The sequence below is a fragment of the Diabrotica virgifera genome, chromosome 6 (assembly GCF_917563875.1).
Source record: "Diabrotica virgifera virgifera chromosome 6, PGI_DIABVI_V3a".
Classification (NCBI taxonomy): Eukaryota; Metazoa; Arthropoda; class Insecta; order Coleoptera; family Chrysomelidae; genus Diabrotica; species Diabrotica virgifera.
In genome coordinates, this window is record NC_065448.1 from 2,021,898 (window position 1) to 2,036,485 (window position 14,588).

At 35.7% G+C, this 14,588-nt stretch overlaps 1 protein-coding gene across 3 annotated transcripts in view; it reads right to left on the bottom strand.

Annotated features, from left to right (window-relative positions):
- LOC114335764 (protein abrupt) overlaps window positions 1–11,791 on the bottom strand; it is a 200,097-nt gene extending 188,306 nt beyond the window's left edge. For all 3 annotated transcript variants that reach the window (XM_028286057.2, XM_028286056.2, XM_028286058.2), the window contains exon 1: window positions 11,444–11,791. The gene's annotated coding sequence lies outside the window, so the exon portion shown is untranslated. The remainder of the gene's footprint in view (window positions 1–11,443) is intronic.
- Between the last annotated feature and the right edge of the window lie 2,797 nt (window positions 11,792–14,588).

A 14,588-nucleotide genomic window follows, 5' to 3' on the forward strand; every position in this document is an offset into this window, starting at 1 on the left:
AAATTGTTAAAGATAGCGTTATTTTCATGCTGAACCAACAATAGTTTTGATAAATTAATTATTATACACTCACCGGCACAAAATTCCGCCACTCAAAATTTTTGATTACGTTTAACAATTTATAACTTTATTATTTGTACTCGTATTTTCAAGATTCTTGCATCAGTTTGTAGTATAATACCGGAATAATAGCAAAAACGATATCAATACATATGTACAGTTACGGTCATTGAATAGTTTACAGGCTTACGTATCTAGGAGCCGATTTTTTAAATTTTTACCATGTTTAAACGCACCTTTCACGTCAAAGTGACGTTGCCAGTGGTGTACCTAGCTAGAATAGGTTGATTAAAATTAAATAATCAAAATAATATATTTTACAAAATTTAACAAAATGGAAAGTACTTACCTATAAAAAGAAGTTTTTTGAATAAAATGGATTATGGTCTTAATAACGAAAATAAAGAAGTCTGATTTTAAAATATCCATTTTTTTAAACTATTTTATATTAAATAATGATAAACAATGATAAATAATAAACAATAATTAATATTTGGTCGATACAATTTTGCAGTCTTCTGTTCATAGATAGCACCAATCCCCTCATGTTATAGTTAACAAGACTTTCCCATGCCTGCTCAATTGCTTCCCATAAGGCAACGGAAGAACATTAACATGAGTTTCTTCCAGCCATTCTCGAACAATTCTACTCGTATGCACCGGGCAATTGTCATGTTGGATGATGAAGTCGTTGTTGGGGAATCTCTGGATCACCGATGGCAACATTGTGTTCTCAAGAATATGTTTGTGATGTAATCCTGTTAAATTATCTTCTATGTGATAACAAACGCCCGGGCCTTCAGCACTTATCCATCCTCATACGTTGACCGAGAATCCTCCACTATTTCTTAAATGCTGCGTATATTGTTCATCATACCTATGATTTCTCGGCCTATAAACTCTTACTCGACCATTGTTATATGACTGAAATACTTTTTCATCGGAAAATGTAACCCTAAACCAAAAATTCTGATTGCGGTTTATAAATTCATTACAACATTCAACTCGTCTCCTCTTGTGAGTCTCAGTCAAAAAAGGTTTCCTTGCAGCTGCACAATTTAACAGTCCACTTGCTTCTCTTGCTAAACGCTGTCTCTTCTCTTGCTTTTTGAGCTGTGGCAAAAGGAGATTCTCTCAAATAATCTACTAACATCTCATCCTATGGATCTGTGGTGATCTTCTGCCCTCTTGAACCGTCCAACAGTGCTACAGAGTGAAAATTATCCCATCTTTTTTTGATCTTCCATATGTACATATGGCTCACGTTCAAATCAGCAGCAGCTTGCCTTAGTGACCAACCTTCTTCGAGTTTGGCATTTGCTCTTGCTTTTTGAGCATCATTCAAATGCATTCTAACCATTTTGGAGGAGATTAATATAGTTTTATTTTATTTTCCAACACTCGCGAAATTTTTGACCAGCATTGACTTTTTGAAATTTTTTGACTTTGACATTTATCAAATCCGTACGACACTGCAATTGCAGAGTATTACAATATAAAAAGTAACGTGTAAACCACGGGTGGCAAATACTTTTAAACGCGGGCCAGAATGACATTTTCAAAATGTCTCCCGGTCCTGTGGACGAACGCTGTGTACCCGCCAATCTTTTTGGTGGAGTTATTTCCCTGCACTGTCCAAAAAGTTTTTTGATACAAATGCTATAAGTATCATTTTAAAGCATTTTGACCAAGTAATTTGATGAAGAAGAATTTTTCAACGGGCCGGATAAAGTAAGCAAAAGGGCCGGATCAGGCCCGCGGGCCGGCTTTTGCCCACCCCTGGTGTAAACTATTCAGTGATCGTAACTGTACATACCTACAAACTGATGCAAGAATCTTGAAAATCGGAGTGCAAATCATAAAAACTAAATCAAACATTTTTAGTGGTAGAATTTTGTGCCGGTGAGTGTACTTAAGTGACTAAGAAACATCCGAAAATGTACAGAGCTAAATTTGGCAGTGCTAAAACGAACAGCTGAAGACACTTGAGGAGAGGGCACTTTACGAAGATCTATATATCCCGGTTCTATTGAATGAGCCAGCTTGGATGTGCTAAGCATATATTCCTCATATTTATCCTTATGTAATATTACCCCCCTTCCGTTGCCCGTTTTGTATTGTAGTAAAAAGTCGCTATGAAAAGCACCTCAGCGTGAAATTCACACCTTGTCTAATTTCTTTTGTATGTATATCAATTTAAGTTGAAATCCATAAGGAAAAATTTTCTGTAACTGGCTGTATACCATTAATTACAAAAATTGAAGAAAATCTTCTGTAAATAAATATATCTTTTACACAGAAGATTTTCTTCAATTTTTCAATTTAAGTTGGTTAGGACCCTGGATGAAGAGTAGCTAATCTATTGATCAATTTAATGTTTTCACTTTCTTTTTTGTATTTTTTTATATCCTTCTATTTAATATTGTAGCAAACAACTATTATCATCTATCGTGGCTGAAGGTTGAATGGATCAAGCGATCCAAAGCAAAAAAAGCATAGCCAAAAGCCAAAAAGCCAGAGGGTTAATATTTTTAAACCAAGAAAATTATCGATGGTGAAAGTTCCCAACCTCCTATGACAGTTTTTGGATATTTTGTTTTATTACCCTAAATTAAAGAAAAATATGTATTTTTACTGTTTACAAGCTCCTATGTCGTTATTTCATATATGGCCATCTAGAAGCCAATTAATGATTTAACGACATAGGAGCTTGTAAACAGTAAAAATACATATTCTCTTTAATTTAGGGTAACAAAACAAAATATCCAAAAATTGACATAGGAGGTTGGGAACTTTCAACGTCGTTAAACAACAAAAGCAGATACCTATACGATAAAAGCATAACCACTACAGTTAGTTTATAAGTTTCATCTTCTTATAGACAATAAAAATTACTGATTATTTGCTCCTCACATTATTACGACCGTATGAATTTTTTCTATTTTTAACCATCGGTTCACAAGCAATATTTCGGTAGATTCTGTGGTTAGTAAAGTACAGTAGTACGCAAACAAATTTACATTCCTTTTATTAGTTATTTGTTATGCGTTAACCAATAGTAATTTTATCCTTTTTACTTATAGGGTATGTAAATTGGAGATTGCATACAGTAGAAATTAGAAATAACAGTGCTACTCTGGTAAGTTTTAGAGATACATATACATCCACAGCATAGTATCATAAATGAAAAAATAATTGTTTTTTTCTTAGTTTGGGATGTAATTTTAGTTTAATTTACCTTCTACACTATATTTGATATGGAGAGACGAAAGACAGTAATAACTCGCGGTCATCCGTTCGGTGTAGATCTTATTTCAAATGCAGTGGCCGGCATTTCTACGACATATTCTTGAGTAGATTTCTTCTTCCTTCTTGTATGTAGGCTTTAAAGCCTGTTTCTTCTTCAATATTAGCCTCCTAAATTGTTTAAGTTATAGCACCATCTTTTTCTTGGTCTGCCAATACTTCTTCGTCCGTTTGGTGACTTATCTCGTGCAATTCGTACTATCCTATCCTCTGCCATTCTATAATGTGTTCGTTCCACTCCTGTTTCCGTTTTGTCACCCATCCATTTATGTCTTCTACATTGCATGATCTTATGTTTTCGCTTCTCTCCCTATCCAACAGACTTTTCGCTGATATTCGTCGGAGTATTTTCATCTCTGTTGTTTCTAGTAGTCGTCTCGTTTTAGATGTGTCAGGTCTTGTCTCCACCGTGTACTGCAAGCGCCAGTTAACTTGGCGACAGCGAATACGCACAACGACACTGAGACTGATGATCATCCCATAAGCCACTGTGCAATGCGTCTCGCCAAGTTAACTGGCGCTTGCAGTATGTCAATATAGGCCCAATTGCTGCTTTATAGATTCTTGCTTTTGTGTCTTGTGTTAGGTGTTTGTTCTTCCAGATTGTGTCATTAAGATATCCCGCCTCTTTACTTGCTTTTAAGCTTTGTTGTCGTACTGCCTCTTCAACATCTCCGTAACTGGTTATATCTATTCCCAGATATCTAAACCTTGCTTCTTGCTTTATTATTTTCCCATCCATTTCGATTTTACATCGTAGTGGGTATTATATTTAGATGTTGTCATATTTTTTTCTGCTGATATTATCATATTGTATTTCTTGGCTGTTGTATTGAAGATGTGTGTTAATCGTTCGAGATCGTCTTCTGTCTCGGCGATTAATGCGGCGTCGTCTGCATAACATAATATTTGGATTTCTTTGTTCCCTGTTCTGCAACCATGACCTTTACGTACTGCTTCTATTATTTCGTCCATTATTATATTAAAGAGCAATGGGCTTAACGAGTCACCTTGTCTGACTCCGCTTTGTACTGATATAAACTGCGTTAGTTTTCCATTTATCTTTGCCTGTATTCGATTATGAAAGTAGATGTTTTCGATGGTTTGTATAATATTGATTGGTATGGTTCTTCTATACAGTAAATGTAAGACGTCTTCGACTTGGATGCGATCGAAAGCCTTTGTCAGGTCTATAAAACATGTATAAATAACGTATGGTCCTAAAGTTTTGGGAAAAATTTCACCTGGTCTGATTGAGAAGCAAAATGCATTTAACAAAGAAGGCCATGGAATTGAAATGTCATCAGTTATTGACATTTAATAAACAAAGCAGAATATTTTGGTTTGTGCTCTGCAAAATGTCTTATAAAATGGATATTCGTCGAGGTGTTTATAATATGGTTGGGCGAATGTCGAAACGAGATATTGTTAATATTTATCGAGATCAAAACATAAGCAAATCGACAATTTATCGCACAATCAGAGAATGTGAAGAAGGGATACCATGTGTTAACTTGCGTAAAAGTGGCCGACCGCGGATTTTAAACCATATAAGAGAGGCAAGACTGATTGAAGTAGCTAAGAACAAAATTGGGGTCTCACAGCGAAAACTGGCCAGAAGATTTCATGTTGGAAAGATTACAGTATACAGGACCCTATCGAGTAACAATATTATCTACCGGAAAAGAAGGAAAGCTCCAAAATACACAGAGGATCAATTAGAGAGAATTCCGAGATGTTGCCGCGCGTTAAGACGAGTGCATTTCGTCAACAAGTTGATCGTGATGGACGATGAAAAATATTTTACTTTGTCCAACTCTGAGATGAAGGGTAACGATGGGTTTTGCACGAACGATTACGAAAATGTACCTCATGAAATAAAATTCAAAAGTAAGAAAAAATTTGAGGACAAAATTTTGGTATGGTGTGCAATTTCTGAGGCTGGCTTTATCTCACAGCCCTACATTGGTGTTGTTCGAGGCGAAGCCTTAAACGCAAATATTTATATTCAAAGATGTCTCTCTAAATTGCTTCAGTTTGTGAACACAAATAGTCTTTTGGCCAGATCTTGCTTCATGTCATTACGCGAGGATCACAAGGGACTGGTACGAAACTAACAACATTACCTTTGTACCGAAAGCAGACAATCCCCCCAACCTACCTCAGGCTCGTCCAATTGAAGAGTTCTGGGCAATATTAAGTCGGAAAGTCTATAATAACGGATGGGAAGCACAAAATCAGGAACAGTTAAGACAGATATACAAAAATTAGGGAAATTGACGCCGAGATCGTCCAAAGCATGATGCAACGTGTCAGGGGAATTATTAGGCAAATCGAAAATAATGGTCCCTTGTCTGTCATTTGAATTTTGATTTATAATAAGGATAGTTAAGTGAAATTGTTGAATAATTTAATAAAAATATAAGATTATTGTGGTCAGAGTTATATGCTTTTGAAATTTTTCCCAAAACTTTAGGACCATACGTTATGCTGGTTTCCTGTGATTTGTCTCAGTACAAATACGGCTTCTACGCAGGATCTTCCGGATCTGAATCCTTGTTGTTCATCTGATAAAGATGGAGTAGAAAATAGAACCAATCTTGAGTAGACAATAGAACCAATTATGCAGAGGCATTGTAGTATTAAACAATTAGAAAAGAACTTTATATTTGAGCCGGTGGATATGAAAGTAGCAAAGTAAATTTAAGCCATGTCTGAGAAATACAGTTTCTTCTTCTATTCTTCTTTTGGCATCATAACCCTGGATGGTTTTTGCCTGTCTGGCTATGTCCTTCCATTCAGATCTCTTTTGTGCCCTTCTTCTCTGTTGTCTTATGTTCATGTGGTTTTCAGAACGTTTTCCACGTCATCCAACCATCTCGTCCTGAGCCTTCCTTCCTTTCGTCTTCCTACCGGCTTCCACTGTAATATTTTCTTTGTTGTTTTTGCGTCGTCTTGTTTCTGCACATGCACATGTCCCAGCCATGACAGCCTTTGACTTTTCACAAATCTTACAATATCATAACCTTCATTCAATTCATTAATCGGAGGAATAAACATTAGCAGATCGATTACTTGTTACTTTTTTAACTTCTCAACTAGTCTTTTTGATGGATTTAGATTTTTGTATGGCACATTCTTTAAAGCTTCCTTTTCTTCCAGTCGACTTTATGTTTTAAACATTAAATTCCACCATATTCTGCAATGTTTCTTTGTACAATATTTTCTAACGATTATCTTTTTGTAAGTAGTATGGTCTATGAAATTTTCAACCAGTTCACAGGATTATTGTCAGTGTATGTCTTCTTGCACATATTTCTCTCTAATAGGTATATTACCTAGTTGTTTTCTCTGTTTCTTGGTTGTGAAAACACCAATGCCTAACATTCGGTGATAACGTAGTATGTACTGATAGCCAGAAGCCAGAAGTAAACAAGAATTAAAAAAAAAAACTAAAAAGACTAGAAGATAAAGCAAGAAAGAAAGGGACATACATAAACGAAGAAATAACCAAATATGTATATGAAACGGGCAGAACGTTGAACGTTGTATGAATTAACTGATTGACGTTGCTATTTACATTATATTAAACTCTTAGAAAAAAAAAATAAACAAACGATTATGATAGAGGAGCCCAAGCGGGGATTTTTGCAGTTACTCGAGCGCGTCAGATTATCATATGGGGAGAAATCTGGTACCCTGCAGATGTACCTCTACCCTATATTGGCTCTTAACACAGGGGAGTTCATTAAAAGGGGCCCGAAAAAAAAAATCTATCCTTAAAAAAACTCGAAATTGTCAGATTAAGATAAGGTAAGTACATGCAAAAGAGTGTATATTTCAAAAATCTGACGATTTGAGCCGGGCGTAAGGAAATGGGCATGTCCCAAAGTTTCACAAGAAAAAAGCGAATATTTTGCGAAATGAATGACAGATCGAAAAACTAAAAAATATGTGCTCAATATTTTTTTAAAATCTATCGAATGATACCAAACACGACTTCCCACGGAGAGGGGTGGGGGTCAAATTTAATATTTTAAATACGAATCCCGCGATATTTCGCGAAATGAACATCAGATCGAAAAACTGTAAAATACACTTATTTCATATTTTTGAAAAATCTATCGAATGGCACCAAACACGACCCCCACGGAGGTGGGGTGGGGGGTTACTTAAAAATCTTAAATAGGAGCCCCCATTTGGGTTCCTTACGAAAAAATAAGTAACTTTTATTCGAAACATTTTTTCGAATTATGCATAGATGGCGTTATAATCGGAAAAAACGATTGTTGGAAATGGAAAATTAAATTAAAAAATGGCAAGCGCCCACTAAAACGTAAAACTTTACTTAACTTTTTTTTTGGATTTAAGACCTACTCTTCACAACCCAATAGGTCCCCATAACGCTCGAGTGACTGCACATTTAGCATACTTTGCTCCCCTAATATTAAGAATAATGACAGAACACACAATAGACGAAGCACAAAATGAATTTAGAAATGGTAGGCTTTAGGTATTTAGGATATTATATTTACTTTAAAACCGATAACACAAAAAGGGTTGCCAGAGAAAAAAAATAAACGTAGCATATCTTGACTTGTAAAAAGCATTCGATCATAGGCGTAACCAGGGGGGGTTTTGGGGGTTATAACCCCCCCCCCCCATTGGGATGTACTTTGAGCTCTATACGCTTAACACCATAGCCCTCAGAGACCTTCCAGTAGTTGTAACCCCCCCCCTTTCAGGTAGTTGTAACCCCCCCCTTAGGATCATCCTGGTTACGCCTATGCATTCGATAAGTAGGTACCAAGAGAGAAATTATGGAAAATATGAAGGGAAATAGGAATGGACAACAAGTTACTCAGAATGATACAAAAAATATACAATGAGAACAGCAATGCCGTAATTATGAATTATTCAACATCAGATACAGTAGGAAAAATGAAAGAATACCCATGAACGAACATATAAAACACGCTGTATTTTCCTGTCACCGTGTCACACAAGAAATTGGCCAGCGCAAGTACATGTAATAATTATTGTTACATGTACTTGCACTGGACAATTTTCTTTGTGACACGGTGACAGGAAAATACAGCGTGTTTTATATGTTCGTTCATGGGTATTCTTTCATTTTTCCGACTGTACGTTTACAATAAATGGAGGTTGAAGACAGGGAGAATCACTTAGCCCAACACTACTAATATTTATGGACGAAATTATTAAGAAATGCACAAGGAGTAAAAAAGTAAATGTAGAGTATAGAAATCTGAAATAAGTAGAATCGTGGAAGAAGTTAATAGTACCTATTTGCTGACGACTTGGTGCCGAATAGCAAAAACTGAAAAGGAACTTCAAAATATTTTGTAAATATGGAAAAAAAGAACTCGGTGAAAACGAAACAGGATCTGTAGAAGCAGAAATAAACAAGCAGAGTAGCAGAGTACAGAAAAAAATAGAGCGAACACAAAAATGAAAGTTTTCAAAGTAGTTTATAGACCAGTTCTGACTTTTGGCAGCAAATCATGGGTAGGTACTAATGGAACGACAAAAGTTAAAGATACAGGCTGTAGAGATGAAGTTTTTAGGAAGAAGAATTAAAGGTGTTACCAAAATGAATGGAATAAGGAACACAGATATAAGGAACGAACTGAATAACTGAAAATACAATCTACATCTATTTGGAGTTTATAGAAGAGAGTAAGAGAGACAGCTGAGTTGATGAGGTCACTTACGCCGGATAAAAAATATCATACCAGTGAGAAGAGTGTGGTAAGTAAATATATTGAAAAACAAGAAAAGAGGTAGACCAAGACAGGCATGGAATTAACTAATCGGAAAGATAGTGGAGAGAAGATGAGTGTCATAAACAGAAGCAAAGATGTTGACTGCAAATAATGAAAAAAATTCTAAAGAGGTAAATTAAAACTTACAGTTACACCATCATTATAATATCGTCACCTTAATACTATAACTTGATAACTCGAAATTAGTAGTTCTGAGATAAACGGGTTTAAAGATTTTAAAGATATTTGTGCTGCTACCATCTACCATGATGTTGGTAAATATGGAATTCACTCTGTAGCTCTAAAATATTATTCCTTAACTTTTTGGCTACTGATATATTTAAGAATACGGTGCAAATTTGTTTTCCAATATGGAAAATAACATGAAAAATTAAAGTTATCAACTTTTAGCACTACCATAATGTTAACATTTTTGGTAATGTCGCATGTCATGCCAAGTTGCATCTAAGTGAACTTTTTAACAAAACTAATATTTTAAGCATTATTTTGGTGAAAATTAGCCCTCTGCGATGGGGGTTGCCAGATCTGCTAACAATTTTAGAATTTTTGCAATAACATGAACCGAATAAACAGATAGCAATTACGTGGTAAGCGCAATGGTTTCAGGAAAACTCGTGCTACAACTAGATAACTAGAGTTAGCTAGTTATAGCATTCAGTGTATGTCATATTCACGATTATTTCGATTAAACAATAACTTGATAACTTATCTTTTCAAGTTTTAGCACTGAATATTAGGGGAATTTGAGTTTTATCAACTTTCGTCAATCATAAATAAATACTTAACCCGTTTGGAGCGAGTTATCATCAAGTTTTGACACAATATAGAAGCAAATAAAATACATCTTGTGAACTAGTTATCTCAAAAACGTCAATTTTGGAGTTATTAAGTTATTTACTAAGGCGACGATATGGTGGAAAGATTTGTGAATATGCATTTGGAATTTGTTTACATTGGGTACTTAGTAAGGATTGCTAAAAAACGCATTTTTGATCTTGCTTGAAAATTGGAAAAAGGCAAAATTTTTTTGTTTTTTATTACGAAACATACGAAAAGTGAAAAAATGTTGCCCAACGTTAATTTTTATGTATTTTCCATTCAAAATATATCTTTTGGAGAAAAATGTATAAAACTCTCAAATATATTGTTTTTTTGTACGCCTCGTATAGAAAGAGCGTAAGAAGAATAGTCGTAAGAGAGACCTACATCTATCTCTCGTCCTTCCCGAACGGTTAAAATAAATAAAATCAATACAGCACTAAAAATTAGTAAAGTGGACATGGACAATGGCGCAATGGCAAAAAATTCGGGATATGCGCAAAAATAGAAAACCCCAGTTAAAAACTACGTTTGTCCGCCCGCGCAGAAAGCAAGAGTACAAGAAAAGAAAAAAACTCCATTTCTGATTGGTTCCCGATAATTGCAAAATCAATACGCACTTTAATGCAATAATTGATCAAACATTTTCGCAGAGAGAAGAGAAAATTTCACCCACTAGAAGAGGAAAAGCGTTTTCACTTGCGCCGACACCACACCGTCAGGCGTTTTCCCTCTCTTTCCCACCCTTGGAGTACTCATTTTTGACATACTTCAGCCTAATGTGCATTACATTCACAAAAACAAACATACACAACACTTTTAAAACGTGCTCAAAAAATGCTCAGCTTCAAAACATGTTCCAACCACTATTTCTCCAGAAATAGTAGAATAAATTGACAGTTGAGTCGAAAGAAACAAATATTAGAGGCTAAAAATAAACCAATAGGAACCAAATACAGAAAAAATAATGATCAAAACATGAAGCGCGAATAAAAGTATCATAAAGATACGAAATCAGTCGTATATTTTTTTCTAATGTTTAAAAAAACAAAAATACGAAAAGATCTGACTCCTAAAATGCATTTTCTATGTTAGAGAATCTTTATGGGCAGATTTTGTTCTAATGTTTAGTGAAGACAACAAAATGTTGCCAAAAATACGTGTTTTCTAAAAAATTGTGGATCAATCAGACAAAAGGACGAAATTTTACATTAAAGATCAAAAGACAACAATTGTTGCCAAAAAAATACGTTGTTTTCTGAAAAATTGTGGATCAATCAGACAAAAGAACGAAATTTTTCACTAAAATATCAATTTTGTATGAATGTAGAGTTTGTTTATTCGTATAAATCAGTATTTGCAATGTCTAATACATAATTCTAATTATTTCGCGATATCCCACTCTTCTGTTTGTGCGCACATTTTTTTGTAAAATATTTCAGTGTACTCACGTTTTCCTTGTTTCCAAAATATAATTCTCAAATATTCACATCACCAAAAAATAGTCACCACTCTTAATAACGAACAAAAATAAAAACAAAACACAATCACCACCAGTTTGAAAAAAAATCGGCGGTCAAATAATCCAGAGTCCTCCCGTCGGTTACCGCGTTAGAACAATTGCACGTCGAGTAGAGAGACACACCGAGTACGGTGAGCAAATCAAGAGAGCCAAGAAAACAGAGTGTGCGAGTGCGGTCGGTTGCAATTGTCGAAAAACAATCGACACACACACGCTCTCCACGGCCGCCTGCTTACTTAGAGCGTGCAGAAAACACTTGCGCATCGACCTGCCCGAGTTTACCGCCTACTACGTTTTGAGAGTGAACTTCTCTCGGTACGCTCTTCACTTGTTATTTCCCCATCATGGCTGCCTATTCCGCTCTCTGGTCTATGCTAGTAGGATACGGGAACACAGTAAAGAGAGCGATAGATAGATGGATAGATTCGAATTCGGTCGGATGGATTGGGTGATTCTCACGCGCTGCAGCGTCGTCCTTCGTGCAGTTCTGTCGTTTGGTTTGAGGCCGATTCGCGTTTTTTTTTTTTTTTTTTTTTTTTTTTATTAACAAAAATCGCATCAGCCAAATTGGCTATTAGCGAAACAATAGTGGTGAACAATAATTTTTAATACATTTGTGTTTTTATATATTGTATAAAATGTTAATTGCACTTAGGAACCTCTTTAAATTTGACATATTGCACTGTAGGCCTAAAATGTCACTCAGTTTGTTTGGTATATTGTACAATATGCGCTTTGGCGTTAATGCTGCGCAATTCTCCAATAAATGTTTGATTGTTAACTTTTCTTCACAGTTGTCACATCTTGGTTCTTGTTTGTAGGAAAAAACATGACTATTAGTTAATCGCGTATGACCCAATCGGAGTCGCGTTAATATTACCTGGTCTCTCCGGCTTGTTGGTAATGTTGGCCAGGGTTTTATCGATTTTTTAATTTCGCGTAGCTTGGCCGATGACACTTTCCACTTTTCTTCCCACATATACCGCACTTTACGTTTGACCGCCGCTTTCACATCCGCACTCGTAAATGTTTCCGTACACTCCGCACTATCACTAGTTGCAGCTTCTTTTGCAGCGTTGTCTGCCTCTTCATTTCCTTGAATTCCAATATGGGATGGTATCCAGAGGAATATGATAATTTTTCCATTCAGTTGAGCGGTATGAACTTCTTGTTTTATTTTGATAACCAAAGGATTAGATGGGTAGACATATTGGATTGACTGTACCGAACTTAGAGAGTCTGTGAGTATGATATATTTGGTATTACTGGACGCATTGACAGCAAGGGTGGCCTGGTATAGAGCGTATAATTCAGCAGAGTAAATAGAGTACTCTGAAGGGAGTTTGTATTTATTTGTTGATGTTGGGGTTATGACTGCAGCACCAGTGCCTTCATTTGATTTAGATGCATCGGTGTATACTTGTGTATACTCCTTGTAATTGCGGAGTATATCATTGAAGGCGGATTTGATTAACTGTGGGTTTGTTGAATGTTTATCGAAAGAAATGAGGTCTGTTAGGCACTGAGGGTTCTTTATTTGCCACGGAGGAATTGAGGACAGTTTGGAAGGAAAGCATTCTGGGAACGCATAGTTTATTTGATTTAAGTAGCTTCTAATTCTTGCGTAGAAGGGTTTGGCCGTTCTTGGTTTATTTATGAAGAGATTTGGGAACTTTTCTGTAAAACAATTTTGTATAGTAGGGTTTTTTGAGTTACACCTGATTTTTGCGGCGTATGCTACACTTAAATAAACTCTTCTGTCTTCTAAGGAGGGTTCTCCAACTTCACAATACAGACTTTCGATTGGTGTTGTGCGAAAAGCTCCAGATATTATACGTAAAGCGAGATTGTGAAGACTGTCAAGTTTTTTCAGCAGCGTCTTAGCCGCTGTAGAATACACAGTAGACCCATAATCTAATTTTGATCTGATTAATGTTCTGTATAACATTAAAAGTGTTTGGCGATCCGCACCCCATTCTTTATTGGCCAGAGTTTTTAGAAGATTTAGTCGCTTGTGACAAGATAACATCAGATTTGTTATATGAAGTTTCCAGCTTAAGGTTTCTTCGAATGTCATGCCCAAGAACTTAATTGACGTTGCACGCTTTAGGTTTTCATCACATAGTCTTAGGTTGGGGATATTTGTGACGTTTCTCTTTGAAAACAAGATGAAGCGAGTTTTTTCAGCGGAAAAACAGAAACCTGTTTTTTGTGACCAGATTTCTAAGTCTTGTATAAAGTTCTGTGTATGACGAAATATATTTTGTATATTTTTACCTTTGCAGAAAACTACAAGATCATCTGCGTAGACTCGTGCCTTTACAGGCGATTTTAGGTTTTTGAGGATATCATTGATTGCCACTATGAAGAGAGTAGGACTTATAACCGAGCCTTGAGGGATACCATTTTCTGGATACATTATATCTGATGTTATGTTATTTGTCCTAACTCTGAAAGTTCTATTTTGAAGGAAATTTTTAATAAAGAATAGGCTGTGACCTTGAATGTTCCAACTATGTAATTTTTTTATTATATAGTCGTGCCAGGCTGTATCGAAAGCTCTTGATATGTCAAAGAAAACCGCTAGACATTTACCCCCTAGTGCGAATGCTTCAGAAATGTCACTCTCCAAATCTATGATATTATCTATAGTTGACCTTTGGTCTCTAAAACCACTTTGTTCTGGAATAATCAAATCTTGTCTCTCCAAGTGCCATCTTAGTCTATTGTTAATAATCTTTTCTAGTAACTTACACATGGCGCATGTTAAAGATATCGGTCTGTATGACTCGGGACTTGTCTTAATACTATTAGGTTTTTGTATAGGTATTACTGTGGATTCATGCCATTTTTCAGGAAATTTGTGTTGAAGCCAAATAATGTTAAACAGATCTAGAAGTTGTTTGTGAGCGCTCGCTGGAAGGTGTTTAATAAAAATACTAGGAATATCGTCCGGGCCAGCGCTAGTTTCTTTAATATTTGATAATGCTTCCGTATACTCTAATTGAGAAATGGGTAAATTTAACGGTTCATCTGTGTTAGGAGTAATGCTAATTTTCTTATTTTCTTCATGT